Consider the following 14677-nt stretch of genomic DNA (forward strand, 5'->3'; position numbering starts at 1 on the left):
GTTCTGATATCCCCGATTTCCGACAGAGAAAGCGGCCTCTGCTATAAACATTTACAACCTTACGCTCTACTATTCACCTATTTGACGTTAACACTCGATTATCACCGTATCAACTATCTCTCTTGTGCCATGGGCACTTGTATGTTTTGAGACGCTTGTTATGTTAACCAAATTTATAATGAAGCATGTACTTTGTGCTTTTCAATAACCGTATTTGTAGTCTAGATAATAGTGAGGTGATTACGTTTTAGTAAGCACGTTTTAGTATATTTACTGTATCCTGTGTACATTTAAGTAGACTTAAGAGTACCCGGGGTACATTTAAGTAGTACCCGAGCCGACAATGACCAATCGAGCGATAATAACCTGTTTCAAGTTTAAACAGAGTGATAAGTTTGTAAATCACACTTTGAAAATTATGATTTTATTTATATTGTTTACTTGTTGAAATGTCGAATGTCATCACAATCTAAACAAGATAAGTATTGATGCAAAGCATCAAAGGGCGTCGGGAATTTCAGTGTACAAGGCACTCAATGAAGTTACATGGAACGATTTTTTCTACTGTAAATATTAATATATTGGCCGATTATTTTAAACAAAATAGAAAAAGATACTGGTATAACCATTATCTATGATTTTGTGTTATAACCCCCAAATAACCCTTATTAATGATGTTGTGTTATAACCCCTAAATAATCATTATCTATGATTTTGTGTTGTCACTCCAAATATTTCATAGTTCATTTTATTTACATTGGTTTCCTTTTTTTACTGGTATCCGTGTGCAGTTTTCATAAATGGAACAGAACTGTGTAGGTTTTAAAAAAATCTGCTTCATCTTGTAAGCGTAATTTAATATTTTTCTCAACTTCAAGGGGAGATGATTCTGAACTTATTCTTACGTTGCTCATTTACGATAGGGGTTGAGTACTCATTGATATGAAAACACTGTAAAAGTTTGAAAAAAATTGAATGAAAACTGTAAATTGTATAAAGAAGCTGCATTTCACAATACTTTGAAATTCAGTAAAAGATCATAATAGATTTATTGCTCCGATGTTCATCATTTTCAATAGGGTTCGAGTAATACTGATATAAAAACACTTAACAAGTTTGGAAAGATTCAGACGAAAGTTGTGAAATCTTTTAAACAAGTGGAAATTGTTTATTTTGTCAAATTTAATAGAAACAATTCTGGATGTTTTGTCCCGATGTTTCTCATTTTAAATGAGGTAAAAATGCTCATTGATATGAACACACTGTACGTTTGGAAAGAATCTATGAGAAAAATGTTGACATAATCACCTAACCAAGCAGTTTTTCACTTTTATTTTTAAATTCAAAGAGACATAATTCTAGACTTATGGTCCGATATTGTTCATATAGAGTTTTGGTTGGGTTCTCATTGATAAAAAAACCTGTTAAAGTTTGGGAACAATCGGATGAAAATTTTGGACTTCGAACAAGGTTTTCAAAATTTCTCAACTTCTAAGGAAGATAACTATGGACGTAATGGTCGGATAATGCTAAAGGGCCCATACCACCTGGATAATAATACGTGTCGCGCTTCGCGCTCTATATGTGGTTCTTAAAAAAAGAACTCCGAGGAGTGCTTGACTCTAGGGAAACGGGTTGCTGGGACACAGCTCCTCCTTGATAAGCGACTGCTTCCTTTATCGCAACTCATTGTTACAATCAATAATACGTGTCGCGCTTCGCGCTCTATATGTGGTAGGGATAGGCCTATGATAGACGAACATACAAATACATCGATAATAGATGTGTTGTTTGCATTTATTTGTTAATATAAAATCACGTGTATTTTTTATAAGATATTTAAGTGATGTAAGAAATTTTAATTAACGTTGTCACCACGTTGCATCCATTAATTTAAATAAAAATGTCAATTGTAGTAAAATGGATTTTAAAATGTCTACATAAAATAAAGCTTTATTATATTTATTAACCTGACTGAAAAAATTGTCAGCCGCCGATGTGTTCCGTTCGTGCCGGAACCCGGGATTGAACCGGGGGGCCTTTAGATGACTGTTGCGTAAACAAATTTAGTCTAACGCTCTCCCAACTGAGCTATTCCGGCTGACATTCACTTATGTACTGCTATTTGGTGAAGCTGTGTATAGCGATCGTTATTTTATGTCTATTAATAAACAAATACATTGTACGTTTTCGTACCACTACGCCTTCCAATAAACTTGCTTGCGCGATAGGTCGTCAAATATCGTACTACATTGATTCTCCACTAAATAAGCAAATTAGAAAAACACAAAATAAATATATTTTGATTATGTTTTGTTTTTATACAAAATATCATTTGTTTTTATACAAAACCAGAAAGATTCGCGTATTTGCCCAGTCCCTGTGATCTTTCCCCTGTGATCAGCTGTGGATCAGTTATTAATTAAAACAATTAGCTTTGCATATTTGGCAATAAATGTTGTAATAAATGTAATAGGCATAAATGCAGTACTTATTTACATTAATTTAGACAAAAAATCACCACTATGCAAGATATTCTTAAAACAAAAATATATACATTGATCCGTAAAATAACTTTTCCTCCCATAAGCCAAAAAAAAGCATTACATACTAGTCGCCGCCCTTCAGGGCGACGCCAATAAAGACTAAACATATTTAAACGGGCATGTTCACAGATTTGTGGATGTATTAAAGTTTATCAGATAGTGTCTTATTTTACTTATTTATGTTGAAAGCTCCATTATTAAGTATCAACATATTAATATATGATCTTTCATTGAACACTTCTCGCCGCCCCTCCCCCGTTTGTACAGTTGAACAAATATTGTTCCCTCCATGATTTTTTTTTATATTCGTCCCTGTCACGTTATTGTTATATCGATCCGTTAGACTTTTTAGACACTGCAAATACAACTCAAGCTCAAAACATGGTAAATATAGGCCTATCTACTACTTTAGGTATAAATTTAGCCTTTAAAATAATGTAAGAGAAACATAAACAATGGTTTCGTTTTTCCAATAAAAATCTATTAATTGTGAAATAACATGCGCATATTAACAAACTTTATCAACCAATCAGAAGGGCCGATACTATGAGAAACGATGTACATCATACTGATTACTATATGGGGCTTACTGAATACTCACCCAGTATTTTGGAAAAACATTACCGATTTGTATGCAGTTTTTGTTGTTATGTTCAAGAATACACATTAAAATATAGATTTAAGTATTGAACATGTATGTTTTTTAAATATTTTCACTTAAAATATTTAGATGTTTTCATTAAAAGGACAGACGTCTGAACTGAGTTGGTTCCTTAAATATATATGTTTACATCTTTTTTATAGAACGTGTGTATATTCTGTATAGATTTGGGTTTACGTTATTACGTTGAAAATCAAAATCAAAAAGGAAAACCATAAACCAAATTCAAGTCATGTGATGATATATTTGTTATACGACTGTTAAACCTTATATCGTACACTGGCCTCACTTTACAATGATTATTTAATACACACCCATACAATTTTTTTCTTTATAAAGTTAGTAGCATGTGCATCGCATGTTGTTAGTAAAATGAGTGAAAATGTCCTCACTTTACCGCATTTTACCCCCATAACTTTTGACCCAGGGGTCAGATCAAAATTCCAAATAGTGCACCGTCGAACATATGCTCATTGCTACCATGTGTGTAAGTTTCAAGGTTCTAATGCTAATAGTGTAGAAGGAGATAGTGGCCTGGACGGACGGACATAATGCGGAGTTAAAAACAATATACCCACGCTTTTAAAAGTGTGGGGATAATAATAAAGAAAAAAAAACACTATGAGAACCATGCATTTTGATTGAGTTCGATTTTGTAAGTGTGAGCTTCAAAACGTTTATTACAAATTGGAAATTCCCTCAAGATTAGAGTGTGAGGGACGATGACAAGGAAGGATGCTGTCAGATTGGTAATAAATTTAGCGAATCTCTTCCGCATGTGTAAAATATTGTCGATTCATGATCAATTTAGTTCCGTTCCACGTATGTTCTTTCTTATATCAGCAATGAAGATTCACTTTATTGGGTAATCCCACACGATTCCACAGGCGCCACTTAGAAAGAATAATTATAACTGACTGGTAAAATACCCCAGCTATATTGTTTCATTTAAGCATTAGGATTGTCTCTTTACAAAAGCACCGAGTTTATTCACCTCCGTCTATTTTACCGCTGTCATCGAATGGGGTTTAACTAGATTAATTGTTAAGGCACTGCGTGCTTTAGAAACCACTTTCGAGTGAAAAGGCGAGAAGAATACTTCGAGCGTATCAGTTTTTCATAATTATGGTTTTTATTTGTTGATTATTTTCATTGAAAAGGTAGTTGAAAATTGATTTGAATGCTTAAGGCTAACGATAAAGTGGTCCGTGGTTGGTTTCGGGGGATTATCGATTTAAAACCTTGAGATATAACTGACATAGAAATCACCAAGAGTGGATAATCTACCGAAACCAATACGTTGTCTTCAATTCAATACTTTTTCTTTTTGTTGACATCTAAAAAGGATCTATGAGTAGAATTTACCGAGAATACTGCATTGTTACGTCAATGTAAAAACGACATTTTACTTTTTTTTAAAATGATAATTCGGAACAAATGAAAAGTATAAGTGAAACATAGAAAAATATAGAAAAGTCTAGTTATTATTCTTTATTTCTATTATGGTTGATATATTTTGATAATATATGTTTAATTTCCATTGTCAGTTTTCATTGATTAAAGTATTCTAAAAGCACAATCAAATAATATATTTTTTAATGTTTCCCTCTTATTCCTTCGGAAAGCATGACTAAATAATACGTGCTAAATTAATAATCAGTTCGCAAAGTTTATGAATGTTTCAACCGATTAAGTTTAACAAGATTTAGGAATCAAAGCGCTAAAGTCACTGGAGTTGTTCGCTATTGCATAATTTAAGACGCAACTCATTTTTCAAAATTAATCGCAAGTTTGAAATGAACACAAGCCATTCAAATTTATAAAGAGTGCGTCTTAACGCACGGGTCGAGATGTGTGTGCACTTTTTATCATCCTATTCATTTTATAGTGATAACTTAGACAAACAAACAACAATATGGCCCTTTTTGACGTTCTGAAAGCATAGAAAATATGATGAACATGGTAATGTGAACTGAATATGAAGACAATTTGCCATCAAATTAAATGAATATTGTTGGAATATCCAATACCTATCTCACTTAGAATATAATTTCATGATGGAAATTCCCTGTACAAAACTTTTTGATTTTTGACGCAAAATACAAATTCATAATATACAATAAGATAATTGATGAATACTGCGAGCAATACTTTTACTCACGAATTAGGTAGTCATAAAGACAGCCCTGTTGATCCGTACTTTGTTGTTTATGCATAACTTTTTACCCTAGCAGTTCACACGGTGTCAACAACTCTGACCAAAACATGGGTTAGAGCACTAATGCGCTTTTTCGGCATAGCTGTATTACACAGCCTTTCACCTTAAATGACTTTTACATAACGCCAGCAGACACGCATGAATATATTCGAATATTTCATAGGCTGATTCGAGATAGAACCTCTGAACTTTGGCTACATCACTGTGTCTGTGCTCAGCGCAAAGGATGTAGCACTGTTCAGTGTAAGGAGTTCCGGACTTCTCTCTGTATGTTTAAACGGCACAAATTGTGGCCCATTTAAAATCACGCGTTAAAATCCATCTCGCAGAATTTCAGGGTCAGTACTCGTTTACTAAATCGTCCGGGTAATACATAATTGACTATCGATAAGCACAGTTTTGCTTTCAATGTGAAAAACACACACAAATATTACCGAAATAGTATAGTGTTACGATAAGAGGAAAATCGTTTAATTATCCACCCACAAATGTTTGCCGTACTCGGTCAGCACGTCTGGAAATCGTTCCTGAACGCCTGGATAGGCTGCCCTTATTTACAAGCTTGCTATTTTGAATTCAATTTTGTATCGAAAAGAATTGTGCTAAAATGTGCCATTTGCAATTCGCAATGGGATTTTTAATGACCCTCGTCATTCGAAAATGGGTCAGATTCCATATGCGCCCTACATATGTATAGCCCATTTAGAAAGTATCCATCAGTCTGGTCAGGAGATACATAATAAGACCATCACACACATTGAGTGATGTTATAGCGAATAGCATCGCCTCTGACCAGACTGCGCAAATGCACCGGTCGGGCTTAAGATATGCTGAAACCTATAGACCCATTTTCGTATGAAGCGGTTATGAAAGTGTGATTTAAATGTGTCGAAGGAAAACTGCTTGTAATTTATATTTCGATTTTGAAGAAATACACTCATCGTAAAGCTTGTGAAGACACATATGATGTGCTGTCCCGTATATGAGGGCACATATGATGTGCACTCCCGTAGTAATTTTTTATCTAATTACACTAATGTGTGGTTTGACAATTATAACACACATTTCATGCGGTGAATATGCGACTAACAAATGAAAAAACAAACAATAGTTAAACTTTTGTTTTCAATTTAATTATTTAGAAACGTAAAATTCAAACTTTGTTTCAAAGTCAGCATTTACGCCGACTACCATTTTAAAAGATATTTCTTGTTATAATTAGTTTTTTATATTCGGTTTTAGCGATTATACAGCATTTTTGTTGTTGTCTATAGTATACATGTACCTGTAGTAATTGGTGAACTCATGTTCAACGTTTTATAAGTTGAGAACTGTGAATATAAACAAATTTAACCTTCTACTATTGCGTTGTTAGCATCCGTGAATACAAAAGAAAAAGATCGCCGCTATATGTTGATAACAAAAGAACGTTTCTCAGACATATAAAATTTAACCCCGCTGTAGTAGCATGCATTATGAACGAGGATACACAACATCCCACTATACTTGTTTATCAGCAGAAGTTTTATTTTCCCGCATCTATTAAAAGCCTCAGAAAATAATTGACCTGTGCAGAGCAAAAATACTACGTCATTAAGACGCAGAAGATAGTGGACTATTTTAATAATTCATAAACATTCTCTTCCGCGACACTTATATAAATACAAACATTGTTTATTGATTTTTTTCTATATACGCTCCGTTAAAAAATATTCCATTTAACACGATATTCACATTATGTTTTTATTTGTGAATGAATATAGTTGAAGAACTCAAACGTTTTGCATAAATTATACAACTCTTTCTCGCGCGGATGCGGCAAATGCGGCAGATGCGGCAGTTATCGTAGTTAAAAGCGGATTGACTTAAAATTGTTGGTACTGACATTAGTTTTTCGCAAGCGAACAACTAATAAATCAAGACATCATTGGTTGATATAATGGACCGGCGTTGTTTGTACCGGGGTGATAAGTGGGGTTTTCTAAACTCGAGCGAATTCCGGGATCAGTCTATTGCGAACCTCCGAACATTTCCCAGCCATACCAGATCCCCCCTCTCGCTGTACGGTGACGCAAAAATCGTCTATTAAAAGCCTCAGATTTGGAATGAACTGTGCTGCGGAAAAAATACCACTTGCCTGACGCAGCACGAAGTGGACTATTTTAATCATTCATAAACTTACTCTTCCGCGACACGTATAGCTAAAAAATGTTTTTTGACTTTTTATATAAATGACCCTTTCAAAATTATTTCATGTAACACAATATTCATATAATGTTTCAATTTGTAAATGATTGTAGTTCAAGAACTGAAACATCGCCGCGAATTATTTCTCCGCGCGTATGCAGGCTGCAAGCAGTGGTTAGGTTAAGGGTAATTATCAAAACTCGCTTGCAAAACTTGCTCTTAACCTTAGTTGTTCGAAAGCGAACAACTAACAAAACTAAATATGAATTTAAACACGAGTCGTGACTGTGTGGATCTGGATTCCTTTAAAACTTACACACTTAACATGGTATTGTCTTAAAGAAACAAATGCCATTGAATGCCTTCTCAAAATGCCAAACGAATGCTTAAACTGAACTTTGAAAACGTTATTTTACTCTTTTCTTCTGTAAATTATGTGCACTTATGCATTACAGATACATAACATCGTTTCCAAAAAATGTGTTGGCATTTCTTCAGCGTATTTAATTGGGACTATTTAGATAAGCTCATGTCAATATAATTATGATCTCATGTCGTTTATTGCGCCAGTACATAACTGCGCGTCTGTTCGACAACTTATATAAGTAAAACCACTGGCACTCGGCATTAGCTACTACCCCCCTCCCTCCCCCAGCTGCTATCCCCCCTCCCAAACTCTCAAAAATGTCCATTAGTAATAGCAAATAACATGACGAAAAAGTTCGTCGAAAAAAAAATCCATTTAAATTTGATTGTATGAAGTAAAAATAATAATTTTCGACGAACCATTTGTCATGTTATTTTTGTATTACTATAAATGGACAATTTTGAAAGTTTAGGAGGGGGTAGCAGCTTGGAAAGGGGGGTGGTAGTAGCTAATGCCGAGTGCCTGTGAGTAAAACGAACAATACGTAAGGTTATGAGAGAGTGGGGTGTACATAATTGTATGCGGAGTATTCTTTAATAACGTAATAATCTAAACTATTCAGATGAAATTCTAAGTGTGCTTTTGTGTAAATGTCATCAGAGACGTAGATAACAGAGATTGGCAACTTATTCTTATGATATATCCCGGTTGGCCGAGTTCTCACACGTTACGGGATTTCGCGAGCCCTGAAGAAAAATTAAGACGACGCCATTTTGATTCCAAAGCGGGTGAAAGCAACAAACTTAAGAGCGAATTTAGAGCGAGTACCTTGTTGACATTGACTGAATATATTATTTTATAATTGCTGGGTAGTGTTTTCACCAGGCCAGTTCAGTAACCAAGCGACATCACTCGAGGTTACGATAAGAATCGTTACAAACATTACTGCATTTTTACGCAATTCTCGGAAGCGACACGTTTTGCTCCAATGTCAGTAAACTTGTGACAAATTAAACGAAGAAAATATACCATTGATATTATTAAATTTGACATTTTTATTTAAGTGCTGATTCAGTATAATGGCTGCCCACTTTTTATAGTGATATTCTTTAGATAATAAAATTACAACAGAGTTTATTTACCCCATTTCGCCGATGCATTTGATTTTCCATTTAAACTTTCATAGTTGTAGCGAATAAAACTTCAAATATAAACTATGGATCACATCATATGTGGTATCATTTTAAAGTGCAGATTGAGTTTTATATCTGCCCATATTTTCATTGTGATATTCCTTTAAATAATGAAGTTGTTCAAGTTGAAATTTTACCCTATTTTTCACATACTTGCTTTCAGCCATTTTGGTTTTTTATAAAAAAATATGCATATTTCGAGTGACATAAGCTAAAAAAGGGTGCGTTGCATCACATCATAACTGATACTTTTCTAAAGTGCTGATTTTATTGTATTTTTGCACATATTTCATAGCAATATCCTTTACATAAGAAAATTACACCAGATTTTATTTACCCCATTTTGTGGGTGCATGCTTTAAGCCAAAATTTGTTTCCCTCCAAAATCTTCATAGTTTTAGCGAGTAAAACTGATCACATGTACTATAGATCATATCATCAATGGTGTCATTTTAAAGTGCCGACTGAGTTTTAAGGCTGTCCATCTTTTCATTTTGATATTCCTTTCAACAATGAAATTATTCAAGTTTTAATTGATCCTGTTTTTCAGATATTTGCATTCAGTCGTTTTGATTTTCCGCAAAAACCTTGCATATATTGAGTGACCAAAGCTAAAAAAGAGTGCAATGCATCATATCATAACTTATATTTGTCTAAAGTGCTGATTGTACTTTATTAAGCTCCAAAGGTTCATAGTGATATTCCTTTGCTAAAGAAAATTACACCAGATTTTCAAGTTGTAATTTATCCTGTTTTCAGATACTTGCATACAGTCACTTTGATTTTCCGCAAAACCTTGCATATTTTGAGTGACCAAAGCTAAAAAAGGGTGCATGGCATCATATCATAACTTATATTTTTTAAAGTTCTAATTGTAAATTATTTAGTCCCACATTTTCATTGTGATATTTCATTTGCATAAAAAATTACACCAGATTGTATTTACCCCCTTTTGCAGGTGCATTCTTTAAGCAAAAAATTGTTTCAATCCAAACTGTTCATACTTGTAGCGACTTAAACTTCAAATATAAACTATAGATCACATCACATATGGTGGAATTCAAAGTGCCAATTGAGTTTAATGGCTGCCCATATTTTAATGTTGATTTTCCTTTAAATAATGAAAGTATGCAAGTTTGAGTTTATCCTGTATTTCAGATATTTGCATTCAGCCGTTTTGATTTTCCACAAAAACCTTGCATATTTTGAGAGACCAAAGCTAAAGAAGGATGCATTACATCATATAATAACTGATATTTTTCTAAAGTGATGATTGTACTGCAAAGTTTCATAGTGATATTCTTTTTCTTAAGAAAATTACACCAGATTTTATACACCCCATTTTCCACTCTAGAGGCCACATTAATTGTCCAATCTTCATGAAATTTGGTCAGAACATTTGTCCAATGATATCTTGGGCAAGTTCAAAAAATGGTTCCGGTTGGTTAAACAACAGGGTCACCAGGGGGCGGGGCATTTTTCCTTATATGTCTATATATGGCTATAGAAAAACCTTTTTAACACTCTAGAGGCCACATTTATTGTCCAGTCTTCATGAAACTTGGTCAAACAATGGGTCCCAATGATATCTCGGACAAGTTCGAAAATGATTCCGGTTGGTTTAAAAACATGGCCACCAGGAGCGGGGCATTTTTCCTTATATGGTTATAGTAAAAACATGTTAACAATCTTAGTCACATTTTAGTCCAATCTCCATTATGAAAAATTCTAATGTGATTATGATTTTTCTTCAGCAACATTAATACCCTGCCTCATACGATAATGACTCTTATGCTTACATGTTTGTTGTCTGCATAACTGCAGAATATTAGCTGTTTTCTTTCAATATGTTATTTTTAATATCAACAACTTGCTTAATGTATGTAATGTTTGATAAATTGCTTAATTTTTGTTATGCCTGTTGTATTGATATTTGTTCATGAATTATGAAGTTTTGATGAAATGTCATTAAACTGTAAAAAAACTATGTTCATGCATTATTTTATTGCACAGACTAAAATTGTTACTTCAGAGGTTTATTAAGAGACTGTATAACATAAATGGTTGCAAAGGCAGGATCCTTTGTAGAAGCCGCGACACATTTCATTTAGTTCATCATTATGTATACATAAGTGGACATACTTTTCAAGTTTAGATTATATATATGCTTTTTACAACATACGGAATCCATATGTTCTTTTCATTACCTTTTTTGCATTCTGGGCACTCATACACAACTGACTGAGGAATGTCCTGAACAAATTCACTATCACAATGTTCATCATAATTGGTATACCAAGAAGTAAATCCAAATATAAATCCTCGTCATACCATGACACAAAATCCGTCTAAGACATGGTGAAGAGACACAGAAAAGTGACGAAATAAGTGGATCGATATGCTAAATATTGGAGAATGGCACAGTATACGGGTCTGAAGATTTCTATACATATACTATAGGTGGTAATGTTATAATTGTTAAAATCGTGCATTGAATTTAGCGGTATTTAAAGAGAACAATGCACACAAACAGTCGATTTGAGCAGACCAAGAAAAGGTGCTCTCCATTAGAAGAAAAATGTGTTCATTGCTTTTTCAAGTTATCCTACAGGTAAATGGCATTCGGATTAATCCAATTTAAACACTCTCCTTTATTTGAATACTTTACCGTATTTCAAAGGCAATCTTTAAAAACCGGTAATCATTGGGTTTTTTTCAAACTGGAGCAGAATATAATCGCTAAATTTAAAAAAAAAATGGCGTTTGATTTATTTGAATTGACACATTACAATTGTGTGATAATACCGCATACATTCTCATTTTAATAATACGCAACAAAGCGTGTTTTAGAAATGTTGATAAGCGCGTTAACTACCGTGGCAATCGACAAACAGTTGCGCGCTTAGACTTATCTCGCCAAAACCACGCGACGTGCGAGAGTTTGCCGATATTTGGCGAGCTGCCTATCTCTGTTATCTACGTCTCTGATGCCATACTTACTTATTTTGCACTCAAATACATATGTTAATATTTCAAGCTGAATTTAACGATACTTACCTGAAACGATCTAATTTTCTCCTAGGTCATCCCGCGTAATTCTTAAGGAATGTAATGTTTACATTAAATGGTCGATAACATATTATCGGAAAAAGTTGTAAATTGCTTTTGGGTAGGATTGCATAGTGGTGTGATAAAGTTAAACACATAACTTTTCTTATAAACTTTTTATGGTGATTTTTATTTTCTGCCATCATTTTAAGTGTTATTTTCTAAAACGAGCACATTCGGGTCTGACAACATTGGAAACCACATAGTTATGTACCGGTATTGAAATTTAATTGACCATTGTTAAGGGCAACCTTTGCTGAAGAAATATATCTGTACCCTTTATAATAGGAATGGGACCGAATATTCGAAAATCGGCCGAATATTCGAATTTAAATTTTATAGCCTTCACAACTCATATAACCAAACATATGATTAAATATAATGTGTAAGAAAAGAGTCACAGCAATCTTATCGATTATGTCTAGTTTTATTACTTTAATTGCTTATATATATATTGTCTAAATAACCGTAATTTTAAATATCAGAAAACGATAGTTATGTTGCTCTTTTGGATACTCTACCATTGGGAATTGCATCGGGGTTATATTGAATTTCTTACCTTGTTATAATGTTTATGTTTTAAAGAACCTTTTCACTGATTTTTGCATGTATTGAAGTTTGTCATTAAATGCTTAATATTGATAAATGTAAACATTGGATCTAAAAAGCTTCAGTACAAAAAAACAAAACAAGAATACAATTAAAGAAAGAAACAAATGTTACCCTCAACTGGGTTCGAACCACTGACCCTTGGAGTAAAATTCTACCGCTGAAACCACTCGGCCATCCGTGCTCATACAATGTGAGACGTAGTTTATACTTTATATAAGAAATCATTGTAGTATCACATAATATAACGACAACTACAGAACTCTCCAAATTATTCAATCGTTTCGCGTTGCAACGCTTTATACATTTCATGTTTTGAAATCGTCAAAAGATGCATATAATGGATATTTTAGAGCATGGTAAATGTTCAGTATTACTGTTTCCTTACAAATATCATAACTACAACGAAAATTTGCGAACCTGAAACATTTTTTTATAATTTTGTCAAATTACCAAAACGTGAAAAGGCCCCTTTAAAACGTGTTTGTTTTATGATTAACTATGGGCTAAGTGTTAGGTTCGGAATGCCTTTAAAACGTTTTAACAAAATAGATTTTTGAAGTGACCATCTCAGTGCGTTGATCCCTTTTAAACGGACCTTTTCACAGATTTTGGCATGTTTTGAAGTTTGTCATTAAATGCTTGACATTGATAAATGTTAACATTGGATATAAAAAGTTCCATTAAAAAAACAAGAATAACATTTAAAAAAAGTAGGTAATCCTCAGCAAGGCTCGACCCACTGACCCCTGGAGTCCTGGAGTAAAAAGTCTCCCAATTAGACCACTCGGCCATCCTTCCGGATACAATGACAGGTGTATTTTATACTTCATATAACAAATCCTCGTAGTTTCACAAAATATAACGACAACAACAGAACTCTCCAAATTATTAATTCGTTTCGCGTTGCAACGCTTTATAATTGTTGAAGGGTTTTAAATCGTCAAAAGATGCACATAATGGCTATTTTAGAGCATGGTAAATGTTCAGTATTACTGTTTCCTCACAAATATCAAAATTAAAACGAAAATTTGCGAATCTGAAACAACTTTTTTAAATTTTGTCAATTTACCAAAACGTGAAAAGGTCCCTTTAAATCTTATTTTTATATATTAAAGGGGCGGTCAACAAGATTGACGAAAAAAGAAAGTTCTAAAATACCGTGTTTTTTTTACAATTATTAGTTTATATTGATTAAAATATCACGACTGGTATATTACATTACTTGAAAAAAAATTGTTAAATTATTATATTTTCAGTATATTCGGTAATACAATTTTATTGCGTATGTCTACCAGGTAATTTGAAAAGTTCTGTTGTTGTCGTTATATTTTGTGAAACTACGAGGATTGCTTATATAAAGTATAAAATACAACGCTCATTGTATGAGCATGGATGGCCGAGTGGTCTAACTGGTAGACTTTTTACTCTTTTTACTCCAGGACTCCAGGGGTCAGTGGTTCGAGACCTGTTCAGGGTTACTATTTTTCTTTTTATGCTCCCCCCCAAAAAATAGGGGGGAGCATTTAGTCGCCGCTTTGTCTGTCCGTCCGTCCGTGTGTCCGTCCGTCCGTGCACAATTTTTGTCCGGGCTATTTCTCAGCAATTTATGACCGAAATTCAATGAAACTTTATGGGAAGCTTCACTACCAAGAGGAGATGTGCATATTATCAGCCGGTTCTGGTCGGATGATTTTTCACAGAGTTATGGCCCTTTGAAATTTTCCATTAACTGTACATATAGTGCAATTCTTGTCCGGGCTATTTCTCAGCAACTAATGACCGGAA

General features: G+C 33.7%; 1 non-coding gene across 1 annotated transcript; it reads right to left on the reverse strand.

Moving 5' to 3' along the window:
- Nucleotides 1-2010: 2010 nt before the first annotated feature.
- Trnaf-aaa (transfer RNA phenylalanine (anticodon AAA)) lies at nt 2011-2101 on the reverse strand. The gene is given in 2 exon segments: nt 2011-2047; nt 2065-2101. It is a non-coding gene; the product is annotated as a tRNA-Phe (tRNA).
- Nucleotides 2102-14677: the final 12576 nt, after the last annotated feature.

This window comes from Dreissena polymorpha, chromosome 3 (genome assembly GCF_020536995.1).
Source record: "Dreissena polymorpha isolate Duluth1 chromosome 3, UMN_Dpol_1.0, whole genome shotgun sequence".
Taxonomy (NCBI): domain Eukaryota; kingdom Metazoa; phylum Mollusca; class Bivalvia; order Myida; family Dreissenidae; genus Dreissena; species Dreissena polymorpha.